Raw genomic sequence first — 12338 nt, forward strand, 5'->3', positions numbered from 1 at the left:
CCCAAACTTGCTCTCATTTGGAGTTGAGGTGGAAAATTATAACAGAAGGCTGGGAAAGGTACATCGTGGAATAGCAGTTGATAGGGAAAGACAAAACAGCGGAGAAACCAACTTGCCCAGTCAGTTGCCAGCAAACTGAATGGCCTGAATGAGGTTGAACTGGGACAGTAAACAGCTGTTAATTTCAAGCTTTGGGAATAGTTTAAATTTACAGGCAGCAGTAGAATACTAAAAGGCACAGGCAAAGATTTTAAAGACTCCAGGAAGTTATTGAGATTCCCATAGATCTGGTATGGGCCTAACTGTACTACTGCACAAATTAATATAGCTATTAATTAAGCCAGTGGGGTATAAATTGGACCCCATTCGGCCTGAAAGATGTCCAACCCAATATTGGGTCCGGCCATTTTCAGGTGTCTGGGGCAGCAGCCTTAAACAGGTGTCAGGCCTCTTGCAATATGCCCAATGCCTGTTGTAGAATCCCTCCGGGAGGTTGAGCAACCCTGAGCAAAGCCTGAGTCAGGCCTACTCCACTCATGCATGGATGCGGCTTAGCAACCACCAAAACGGTAGTTATTATTTTCTTAGGTTTAATGTGGAGCCAGGAGAGGTGTTCCTCCCAGCTCCACAGAACTGCCGAGGGCTCCTCACACCTTCTCCTCTGCACCCCTCCCCCGGGACTTACAGTCATACTTATAAAATGGGCGCGCTGCCTGTGGAGACACAAAATGCACCAGCAGCTCATCCACAGCCTAAATAAATTTCCATCTTAATGTCTACAATTCAAATTAATTTTTTTAAATAGTAGGTATTCTTATTCTAGTACAAGCTCGAAGGTTAGATGGTCTACGTGAGCTGGTCATTAAATAGCTATATCTCATTTGGCATAAGGCAAAGCAGTCCATAATCCTCATCCCATCTTTTTAATTAACATGAGGGGGAATTTTAACCCACTCCACCTGGGTGCAAGATGGGGCGGGTGCGCAGTTAAATTAGCTGTCCAAAGACTTATTGCTGGCTCCACATCAAACCTAAGAAAATTATAACCTACCTTTTTGGTGGTTGCGAGGCTACATCCATGCCTGAGCGGAGTTGGCCTGACTCATGCTTCACTCAGGGCAGCCCAACCTCCTGGAGGGATCCTACAACAGGCATTAGGCATATGCAAGGGGCCTGATATCTGTTTAAGGCTGCTGCCATCTTATCTGGACCCTTTTTTTAGGCAGCTGAGGCACCCATCTGACGCAGGCGGGACCTCAGTACTGTATGCTAATGGGGGGTCCTATGATGTCCATAGGATCCCCAAAGGCAATTTAACAGCCTACTGAGCGTGGCATCCGCAGCGGAGGTACCGCTCGGTAAAACCTGAAGGGGAAGGCCGCTAAGGTAAATCAAGACCTTTTCTTAGTGGGGCCAGGAGGGGAAGGAATGCTCGACTGGTATGAAAACTCTGCAAGTCTTCATGTCATAGGGATACCTTGTCCCACTCACAGCAAGCCAAGTGGAGGCGGGGCTAGGTTAGTCGGTAATTTTGAGGTCAATGATTGACTTTGTGGCTTCCAAGCTAACCGTCCACAAGTGTTGGGAGCATAGTCATGTCCTTGTGGCTGCAGCCCTGCCAACATTTATCTATCTGAGCGGGACGGAATGTGATACATCCAGTGTGTGACTTTGAGCTGGCCACCCCATTGTTTCACAGTTCTCTTGTCATCTATTAAAATAAAGCAGGTGATACAAACATGGAGAAAATGTCTTCCTGGGATCTTCTAATTTAACTGCATGCTATTGGCCTTCTCTGGTCAAGATAGCTAAAGGAGCATGAAATAACTGCATTAAAAATCTATTGTGGATAAATGTCCATCAGATTTCCCAGTTGTACATCTTTCCTTCCGCATAATTTATGGAGAATATTACATATAATGGTGAGCAGCCCACCTTGATACCAGTAACAGAACCTTTCCTATCAATATGCACAATATTACTCTAACAAACTTACTGTAAGTTTTGTGTATTTAACAATCTTTTGTTCAGGGAATCAGAACTTATCAGTTGCATGGAGAAACCAGGCATTTCCTGTTCTGAATGAAAGATGTCCAATTATTGTTTTATTCAGGTTTATTGTGAAGGAGATTTTTTGATATCCTTGGCTATACAGTTAAATTTGTTTCATTTTTGATTTATTACAATTGCCTGACAGTAAATGTTTTAAGATATTCAAAATAAACTGGTGAATGTTTCTGTAATGCAATTATACATATTTTCCTCCCAGACTGAAACAATCCCTCCATTTTATTAATGACAATCTCAGCTCTATTTCCAATTATGGACTACAAACTTTAAACACGGGGGATATTTTCAGAAATTAATTTCACATCTTGTGCAAAACATCTTTTGTAGGAGTTAATTTAGCTAACAGGATAGCAATTTTTTCTAATGGTTTAAATGCTCAATTAGTTTATAAAAAAATACTAATTGTATGCAAAAATCAGAATAGATGGAGTGTATACAACAAATAGATACTTTTGTATCTGCACTTTATCAGTGCTCTCTGAAACATTCAGCATTAAGTTTTTGATTAATGCTTTCCCATAACAATTAAAAGTAAATGCCATTTTTCACCCAATATTCTCTCCTGAAGGCAGGCACTCGCGACCTGTGTGGTTCCATAGATACCAACAGGCATCCAGTACCATGAAGTCGTCGGCTACAGCTCTGTGATAGCACTCTTGCCTCTGAGTCATGAAGGTTGTGGATTCAAGTCCCACTCCAGAGACTTGAGCACAAAATCTAGGCTAACACTCCAGTGCAGTACTGAGGGAGTGCTGCACTGTCAGAGATGCCGTCTTTTGGATGAGACGGTAAAAGACCCCATGGTACTATTTCAAAGAAGAGCAGGGGAGTCCTTTCCAGAGTCCTGGTCAATATTTATCCCTCAACCAACATCACTAAAAACAGAGTATCTGGTCATTATCATTATCACATTGCTGTTTGTGGGACCTTGCTGTGCACAAATTGGTTGCCGCATTTCCTACATGACAGCAGTGACTACACTTCAGAAATATTTACTTTGTTGGCTGTAAAGTGCTTTGGGACATCCTGAGGTTGTGAAAGGTGCTACATAAATGCAAGTCTTTCTTTTAGACAGTGTCAGCAAGCTATTCAACAATGAGGTGACATAAAAACTGAGCCCAATCTTGTTGTCACTCAAAATCCATATATATATATATATATACTTCTAACAGGAATAACTGGATATTTATTAATCAGCAAAAGAATCCCTGGTCTTTACTGAGTTAGATGCTCTCAGGCAACAGGCAGTGGGGGGATTATAATTGGTTCCATACTGAGTTGGGGGGGGTAAGGAAATCTCCCACTCTTGATCCAGCAACCCTGACTGGAACTGTATGTATTTGGACTTTGGCCCATGAGATTGGATATGATGCTTCCAGTAGTTGACTGGCCTGCAACATTCATTATCCTGGCTCACACATAAATACTGACCACTTGAATGAGGTGCCGGAAAGTAACAAATGTCTGTTGAAGCACAGCCCACCAAGAAGGCAACATCTTCCAAAAAAAAGAGAGAAGAAAATGCCACCAAAAAATGAAGAACCTTGCTTGTTTAACTGTATGCATAAATGAGTTTTTACTGGTTCTGGTCACATAGAATATCACAACTTCATGAAAGGTGCCAGAATATAATCCCACATACATTTTTATTATTTTTCTAATTTACAAAAAATAACAGGTGGAACTGAGCCATACAGTGTGGTGAAGTCCCCTGCTCCCTCCCAGTCTGTTCTGTTAATTGATCTCAGCTGGATAGCTGCAAAACTCTAGAATTGGCCTCAGCACTCCAGAGCAAGTATGGGGGGGGGGGGGGGGGGAATGAAATTAGCCAAGGTTCCTGATTTTTATTGCTATTCGGTGACTCATGTTAAAGTGCATGGATATATCAAAGACAGGATTGGGAATGACTGATGGAATGGCCCTGTGGAATTACAGCCTGCTGACTTTCACTGTCTGAACTCACATGGGAATTATTGCCAGTTGGGCAAGGTAGCACCAGGAGAAAGGCAGCACAGAATGAGTCAGCACCTTCAGAACATTGGAGAAAACTGGTGGCGGAAAAAAACAAAATCTAGAATATATTTTTTGCTTCAATATAGAAGTATGTTTGAAGGTGTACGCTATCTGCAAATACAATCCATGTTAACATATTCATCCCATTCTTTCTACCTCACACACTTCTTCCTGCCGACAGGATGAGCCTTCTGCCTTGAGATTTCCAAGCTTTTCTATATGATCGGCAAACAAGAGATGTGCTCGGGAGGGCTGGGACTCTACCTAGTAAAGGCAAGCACTGTACAAACTTGCTCAATAGGAGCAGGTCTGTTTGAAGGACAGATAATCAAACTTGCAAAACTCTCAAGGGTGTGTGTGCGGGCTCTCCACCTTTATAGCTGAGAGGCCCTGATCCCATCCAAAGCATGTTGCAAAATATATATATTCTAGGTTATCTCGTTGAGTCCCATCCCGTTCCAGTCACCAAATGAAATATTCATAAAGAAATCAATCCCATGCCAAAATTTTTCAAAATTAAGACGTTGTTTTGAGCTTTATCACTAAGCTTTTTATTGGGTTAATTCTACATTTCGTTTTCTGTAGGACCGTGACTCTCGTCTGTTGCAGGCTAATACAGTTTTCCTCTGTAGACGATGGAATTGTTTTTCATTTGATTGAATAAAAACACCGCAAAAATCTATCAACCACACCAATAAAAACATAATTATCGCGCGATTAGAAGGATATTGGGTTTGTAAGGCTTTTATTTTAAACTTGCTTCTCTAAAAGGATTCACGCTGTTAAATATTACATTCATCCTACAGTTCATTACGCGTCAGATTCTGGTTATTTGCAGTAGATATGCAATTTTCTATTATTAAAACGTTGGTTGTTACAGTTCTATATTGTAATTTTCTTTATGGTTATTCGATCGGGGCAAACACTTAAAATTAGGACTCATTTATCAACCCATCCCATCAGTCGCCACAGCGCTCCCCTATTCACCATCTGGTTTCTTTTTTTCTCTTCTGTGCTCTGTGCGTGTGTGTGTTGTCATGATTTTCACCTCCAGAAATGTTGACCAAGTAAACCACCCAGTAAAAAAAAATAACGTGTCAGCCCCTTTAAGGGGAATATATTCCAATCGTTTTGGACGTAACATCATTTCCATTTCCGATCTAAAACCCAACTTCATCCAACTGTTTCCTCAACAAAAGTTTAAAATCACATTATGTATTACTTTCATTATTGAATTCCTCCCTTTGGGAAATTATCCAGTGACTAATCAGCCACGATTTCATTGAACAGAGCAATGCATCACCTCCACAATAGCAGTATTTAGTTTAATACCAACATACTTTGTGAAAACCTTTGGAATGTTGGTCACAGCAAACTGTAATTATTCATTTTCTCTTAACCTGTAACATGGTCTTCGATTTAAATTCATGCAAGGAAACTGGGTCTTCTTTAAAAAGAGACTCACTATTCTCCGGATCTATTGCTCAACGCCCGGTTTAAATCTACGAATTACAACCAGTTTTCTTTAGAATTCAAGTTTAAAATTTAACGAGAAAACAGTAACTTCACTTTTAAAGTGAGTGTAGCTGGGAGAAAGTATATAACACTGCGTCAGTACAGGGAGACCCTTTCCATTACACTGTGTCAAGGGCGAAGTGAGATGGATAGAATTTTGCTAACATCACATTTGGATGAGCTGGACACTACCTTTGGAAATCGATGCGATACCCCAGTCTTTAATGCTGTGTGTGCAGTGGACGCCGAGCAGTATTCGGTGATCTAAATCGTGAGAGGGAGATTTTTCTTCAAATACTGTCGAAGCCGCCCCTGGGTGTATTTCCTGGGCATTTTTTTTTTCTCCTGTCCGTTTTGCTAATGTTTTATTACAGTGTGACATTCTGCTGCCAGTCAGAAATAACATTCGCGGATCTCTGTGTCGACCCCACGGTAACTGGTTACATTGTCCACTTTCAAACTAACCAGCTACTACCGGGGTACGATCGACACTGTGCAGTGATTCAGCCTTCCAGTCATCGTTTCTAAACATCAAACATCCCACTGTCTTCAAGCTAATTTTTATAAAATTTAATTTGTACGGGGTACTGTCATTTTAATTTCGTAATGGAAAAGAATTAAAAAATTCAAACAATTCACTGGAAAAGACTGCTGCCAGCTACATATTATATAACTATTGTGAGGCGTGAATTGAAGCTGTAAGATCGGTGAGGTGAGTTGTAACCGGCGCAGAGCTTCAGATGGGTGGGTTGGTCTGGTTTACAATTTCACCCGCGGACGGAATTGCTTTAATTGGTCCATCATAAAAACGTTCAACGCCGTCGCTATTTATTTCAGTTTAATTGTGATCAGAACTGGGCAACGCTTGGAAGTTCTTGCTGATTAAAAAAAAACTTCCCCCCCCCCCCAAAAAAAAAACTTGTCAGAAGTCAGCTGGATGTGGGGCGGAAGGCTGCAGGAGTGCGATCGCTCCGCTCCGCTCCGCCGCCGTGCCCCGGCTCTCCCGCCCAGGAAATGTACATGAAAGAAACCTCAGAGCCGAGTGTAGAGACAAGTCCCGGGGAAAGGGCGCGCTTCCACAGCAGAACGCACACCACTTTACAACTCCTTTATGCAGGGGGAGGGGTGGTGGAACTAAGGTCGGTGTCGCTCCATCGTGGAAGCCGCACTCAATTTGATTTTAGTCTGAATATTTCATTTTAGCTCCCTCCTCAAAAAAATCCATCGCAGCAACACAGAATGAAAGCAGTTTGTTCCGCACTGTGGCGTGCTGAAATTGCGTCCGTTTAAAAACTGTTCTCTCTTCAAAGTCAAACTGACCGTCAGGAGTCTAAATTGAAAGTGTATCACCTCAAATACCAGTGACGCAATTTTAAAAAATCTTGGTTATAATATTTACCAATAATTGACTGATATTCAAAGCAGAATGACTTAAACTGGCGTTTTAACTTGGGGGGGGGGGTGGGAAAGTCTTTCAGCATTGCACTGCGAGAGACTGACGGGGGACAGAGAAATCATCTCACTCTTTGACGACTTGTGGTTTTCAGAATTAGATAAAATATCAACCGCAGAAATTGAGATCATTCCTTTGAACTTTTATTTGATATAATAAACCATTTGTTCAACTGGTAAACAGAAATCCAGCCAAGCCTGTATCTGTAAGATCATTTAAAAAAAACGAAAATTGAATTTTGCGAGTAAATCTAGTTTGAATACTGTGGACGGGACATGAAGAGAAGGTGGTGTACCAACAGCTACTTTTATTCCTGCAAAGTCCCAAATAACATCCGATTATCTTTGCAAACTGTCAATGCCCAGTACACCGCATGGATTTATATACACAGGGAATCAATTCCGCTTTGCCTTCTCTGGGCAGGAGCGCCTGAGCATTTGTTGAAAACGGAGAAATAGTTTGCTGCTGTTTTATGATGTGCATTGTCAGCGATATGCATTATCTTTGACCCTTTTCAAAGCGTGTTTTCCTCCAAAAGTTTTATCTTGCAAAAACAAAGATTAAAAGGGGGAACGGTTGATGAATTTTTTTTTTATTTTCTCAGGCAAAAGTGTGGATTAAAAGCAATGTATACAGCGATCACAGCGAAGCCAAGGCTCCGGAATTAACGTGCATGTGTGCACATATTCCCAAGAAAGTTCCTATTCTCATTTTAAACAGTGTGAAGGCAACCGTCTTAAATAATAATGAATAACCTCCGGAATTAACAGTTTGTACGTGTTCCACGTATGTGTAGAAATTCTCCATCTTTTATGTGGTCAGATGTGTCTTTCCCCGCCATTCATTTCTCAATCTGCTCTGACTCTCCTAAAGCAGAAAAGAAAACGCTTAGAACAGGAATGAATAAAATCGGCACAAATCAGAAACGGCTTTTTGGCTGGACTTTTCCTCTAGTGTTTTAAAGCAGGGGACAGCGTCACATACACCCTGTGGGCGACGGCCTCAAAATGTGCCTGCTGTATGTCCCTGTGTGCAGGAACTTCCAGACAAACTCCATCCACATACTTCTCGGTGCAGACGTGCAAAAAGTCAAAGGCTTTCTCTCCCATCGTGGTTGAAACACCACACGTCCCAAACCTTTCACCGTCGGCCAAGTTGCTTCCATTAGCCCTGACATCCAGGAAGTACAAAGAATAATGTTAAGCCTCATTCCCAGCACAATTTGCCTGAGGTACACGTTACCATTTATTTTGCAGTTCTGCACCTTTTCTTGCATTCGAATTCAATGGGCCTTTGCAAAACCTGAGGCCAGGACAACTCAATTTCTTTCTCACTCAGAACTGAGGAAGTAGACTGATATATTCTCTTCAACTTTAGTTCATACCCGTTTTACGTTGAGGGACTTTGCTCTGAAATATTCGGTGCAATCACAAATCTAAATCCCGCCGCATCTGCTCAGATGCACCTATTTAAGATAATAGGTACAAGCTATTCGCTTAAAAATAAACGAGCGGCAGAATATTAAAACCCATTAATCGTTAGAAACGTCGCCATTCTCCCTGCTAACAAAAAGAGCCTCGACACTGTGTCTCGTCTCAGGAGGTAGTGTCACACGCGCTTCCTAATATGCCAGAAGTTCCATGAAAATAGAGACTTTCAAAATAGCGCTGGGTTTATATGAAAAGTTAATGGGCAGTTTTGTGTTTTCAGTGCTGGGCGCCCACTTAACACTAGACTGCTCTTAAACAAGCATCTTCATTTTTAAAAAGTCTTAATAAATAGATTTGCACTTTGATTTTAAATTACGCCGTCAGTCATAAATTGTAACTTGGTATCTAAAGCAAGTGGTATAATTCACCCAAGTGGATTTTATTCCGATCAGTTCAAAAAAAATAATAAAGGCAGATTCAGTTCTGGCCGTAACGTAAAGCGTACATTTTTAAAATGCCTCAACGCATGATCATTCAATTTAGTAAATTAGTAACAAAATCTGCAGCAAGTATTGAAAAATAAAATTGTATACAAGAGAGCAGAGTAGACACAAAATTAATCAAGTGCAACGCCAATCAAAGATGCCTGGATTTATCTGAAAAAATCAATCACTTGTTTAAAAAGTGCTCAGAAAAGATTTAAAAAATTTAAGTTCACGTTACATTTCCGCATTCTTACATTTTTGGTAGTCTTATGACTTTTTGAAATGAAAAACATACAAGTTCTAACAAGCGACCTACACTAGCATTTCTGGATTCCAACCAGTTGAGAAAAAGTTTAACACTGATTGTTTTGGAGATGTGCAGGCTCTTCAACATCCTGAAGCTGACTAACCTCTGCCTCGATCAGTCTTGACAAGACTCTTGTTTTATCCGCAGTCTTGTCCTAAAAAAAAATCAAATTCTGCAAATATAAAAATCAAACTACGACTTAGCGTTACCAACGCTCAAAATCTTTCGAGTGTATTTTTTAAACTGTGCCCGTTTCAGCCAGACCTTGGACGCGATATTTTAAAACCCTTAATAGCGAGCGACTGTAGCAGTATTTTCTTCATATCAGCGCTGTATTTTGTACATAATTATACTTGCCAATTGAGATTTTATTGCTGTTTCCTTTGTGAATTTTAACATGCCAATGGATCGGAAACGAGACATTTCTCTGCAAACCTTCTAGGTGCGGTGAGAAAATTAAAGAACAGAACTTCAAATAAAATGGGAACTCTAGTCGGCAGATGTTTGCAATTATTTTACGCCATTAGTGTTACAGATATGGTAACAACTCGATAAAAATAAAAGATTATAGAGCCCAATATTAACTGAAATTTTATAGCACTTAAAAATCTGTATTTGTAACTTCCTTTGCACCGTCAGGAAATGGCGCCAAGTTGTTCCCTTTCTCAACCAGGCGGCTATCGTTAAATTTGTGTTGTTGCGAGTTTAAATAAACATGAAATGGTCACCGCGACAACTCAAAGAAAATTCCCAAGCTGCAGTCTCGAAATCGTGTGTCGCAGAGCGGGTAGAATTGCAAAGTTAAAGCAAAGCTATTTTTAAAGAAAGGGTAACTTAGAGCATTTAAGGACCAAAACACATGTGAACACTTTATAAATTATCTCTGTGAACTATGAAATGACCATATTAAGAAAAACGTATGGATCCCAAATAAATAATATATAATTACCTGCAGTGTTTCATTTAAAATATGTTTATGTCAGGCGTGTTTTAACACGTTTCCAATAACATGCTTTGAATGGGGTGGGCGAAAAAACAAGCTCGAATACAGCGATTTTATATTTTGCAACTGCTTAATGTTTGAGCTATAAAGGTAAAGGAAGCTGGCCAGCTTTCCTGTGTGGTGTGTTACAACTGTAGATCACTTACTCCAAAGTTATAAGTAAATTCTATGATCTAAAGAGCGGACAAACTGCTTTCTAACATATATCCCCAAGTTTTAGAATAAATTCGCCATAACCCCATCTCAATTAAGTGCGCTATTTTAACATGAATGATGTACTGCGTAAAAATAATAACGATTTGATCAGATTATTAAACCCAAGTGTCTTTGTGTCTCCCAGTCTATGCCATGTGCTCTTTTGTTCTGTATGGAAGCGGTGCAGTTGAGACGGGTAGTGCATTTCAGCCTCCCCGGGTCATAAGAACACATCTCGGAAAAGCCGGTATGAAAAGGCTGATTTGTGCGGTGTGGAACAGGACAATGTAGAGCATTACCTTCAATTTTTTCTCGCTTCTCTTGCCGGATTTTAACCGTCCCGCATTTCACCGCGGTCACAATTTCACTCACGAGTGGCTCCCGGTTTTTTCCCCTCTAATTCAAAACACGTCCTACTCGTTTCAGTGGTTCTTCATGAGCTCCCCATCTCCTTCCTTCTTAAGATTTTGCAGCATTTTTGCTGAAACCATCATTTCCGAACAGTCTCGGAGCTAACCTTCAACTCGCTCCCATCCGCGGTGTCCTCGGATCCATTTTCAACTTTTTTTTGGAGAAAAAAAATATTCGTCCTGTTATTGTCCTCCGTTTAATTCCAAACATGGTTGTTTTAATTCTCCTATAAACTTTGTCCATAAGCAATCTGCCATCGTCTATCTGAAGGTGATCGGATTTTTTTTTGGGGGGGGGGGGGAGGTGTTCAGATGTAATCGCTGCACTTCACGAGAATGCATTTTGCAGAGTTATGGCGAACACGTGGAGTTTTCATGTTGTGGTGAACTTGATGCCCCAGGACTTGAAAATACTTCAATCACTTTGAAAATTACAGCCATCAGACGCCACATATTTAACGCGATTTGCCTACAGAGTAGTTACAGCTTTTAAAGCCAAATGCAGCAGAGAAGGGGGGGAGGGTGATTTTAAAAAAAGGTGCTACTACACCGCATAGATTTCCCTATTCTCTCCGCCTGCTCAAAATGTTACTATTTCAGATAGTTCCGCTGCTTCGGGGATTTCCCACCCCCCTGGTATATTTGCAGACTGCGCCCAGCCGAATCTCGCCCTCTGGCTGCTGTTTATTACCCACCGGTGGCGAGAGGGAAGGTGGTGGTGGTGGTGGTCGGGGGGGGGGGGGGGTTTGGTGGAGGAGATGGAAGGAGGCTGCAACTCGGAGAAGAGCTTCTGAAGGGCGGCCAGGAGGTCAGTGGAAGAGCCATTGAATGGGTCCGCTTGCCGCGCTCCCCGCCTACTACAGCCACGCCGACCAATCAGCGCCGCCCTCGCTCGGCCTGTCAGCCAATCAGAGATGCGGCTTGGGCCAGTTGGCCCAATCGCGGCAGGGCTGCCGGCTCCTTCAATTTCAATCAGATCGGATTCTCCTGCTTGAAGCATCGTTCACCCCGTGACAGCGGGCTCACCCACCCACTCGCGTTCTGCTTTTCGTCCAGTCCTTCTACACTGCGATGTTATTAACTCTTCCCGTGCCTTGGTTTCACTTTCGAGTGAACATGTGTTCTTCTGCTCACCCATTTGGTTGGCAATTCAGACAAGAACATCGTTACATTTGGATAGCCAATCATGCTTTAATAGTTATGTTTAAAAAAAAATAAAATATGATAACTTGTCAAGGGGAAAAATTGCATCTAGTGAAAGATGGCATTTTGCAGATTAAAGAGGGAATCTGTAAGTGTCAGCAGTTTATTTTACAAGTGAAACAGTGACAAGCAATTATTATTAATATTGATATCTTTCTGTCAATGTCCAGAGTTTGGGGTAATTATTGGGGGTTGAAATGGTTACTGGGTCCAACAGTTGAAAAAAAAGCAAATGTTGTAAATGTACTGCCTGA

Source organism: Pristiophorus japonicus, chromosome 16 (assembly GCF_044704955.1).
Source record: "Pristiophorus japonicus isolate sPriJap1 chromosome 16, sPriJap1.hap1, whole genome shotgun sequence".
Lineage (NCBI taxonomy): Eukaryota > Metazoa > Chordata > Chondrichthyes > Pristiophoridae > Pristiophorus > Pristiophorus japonicus.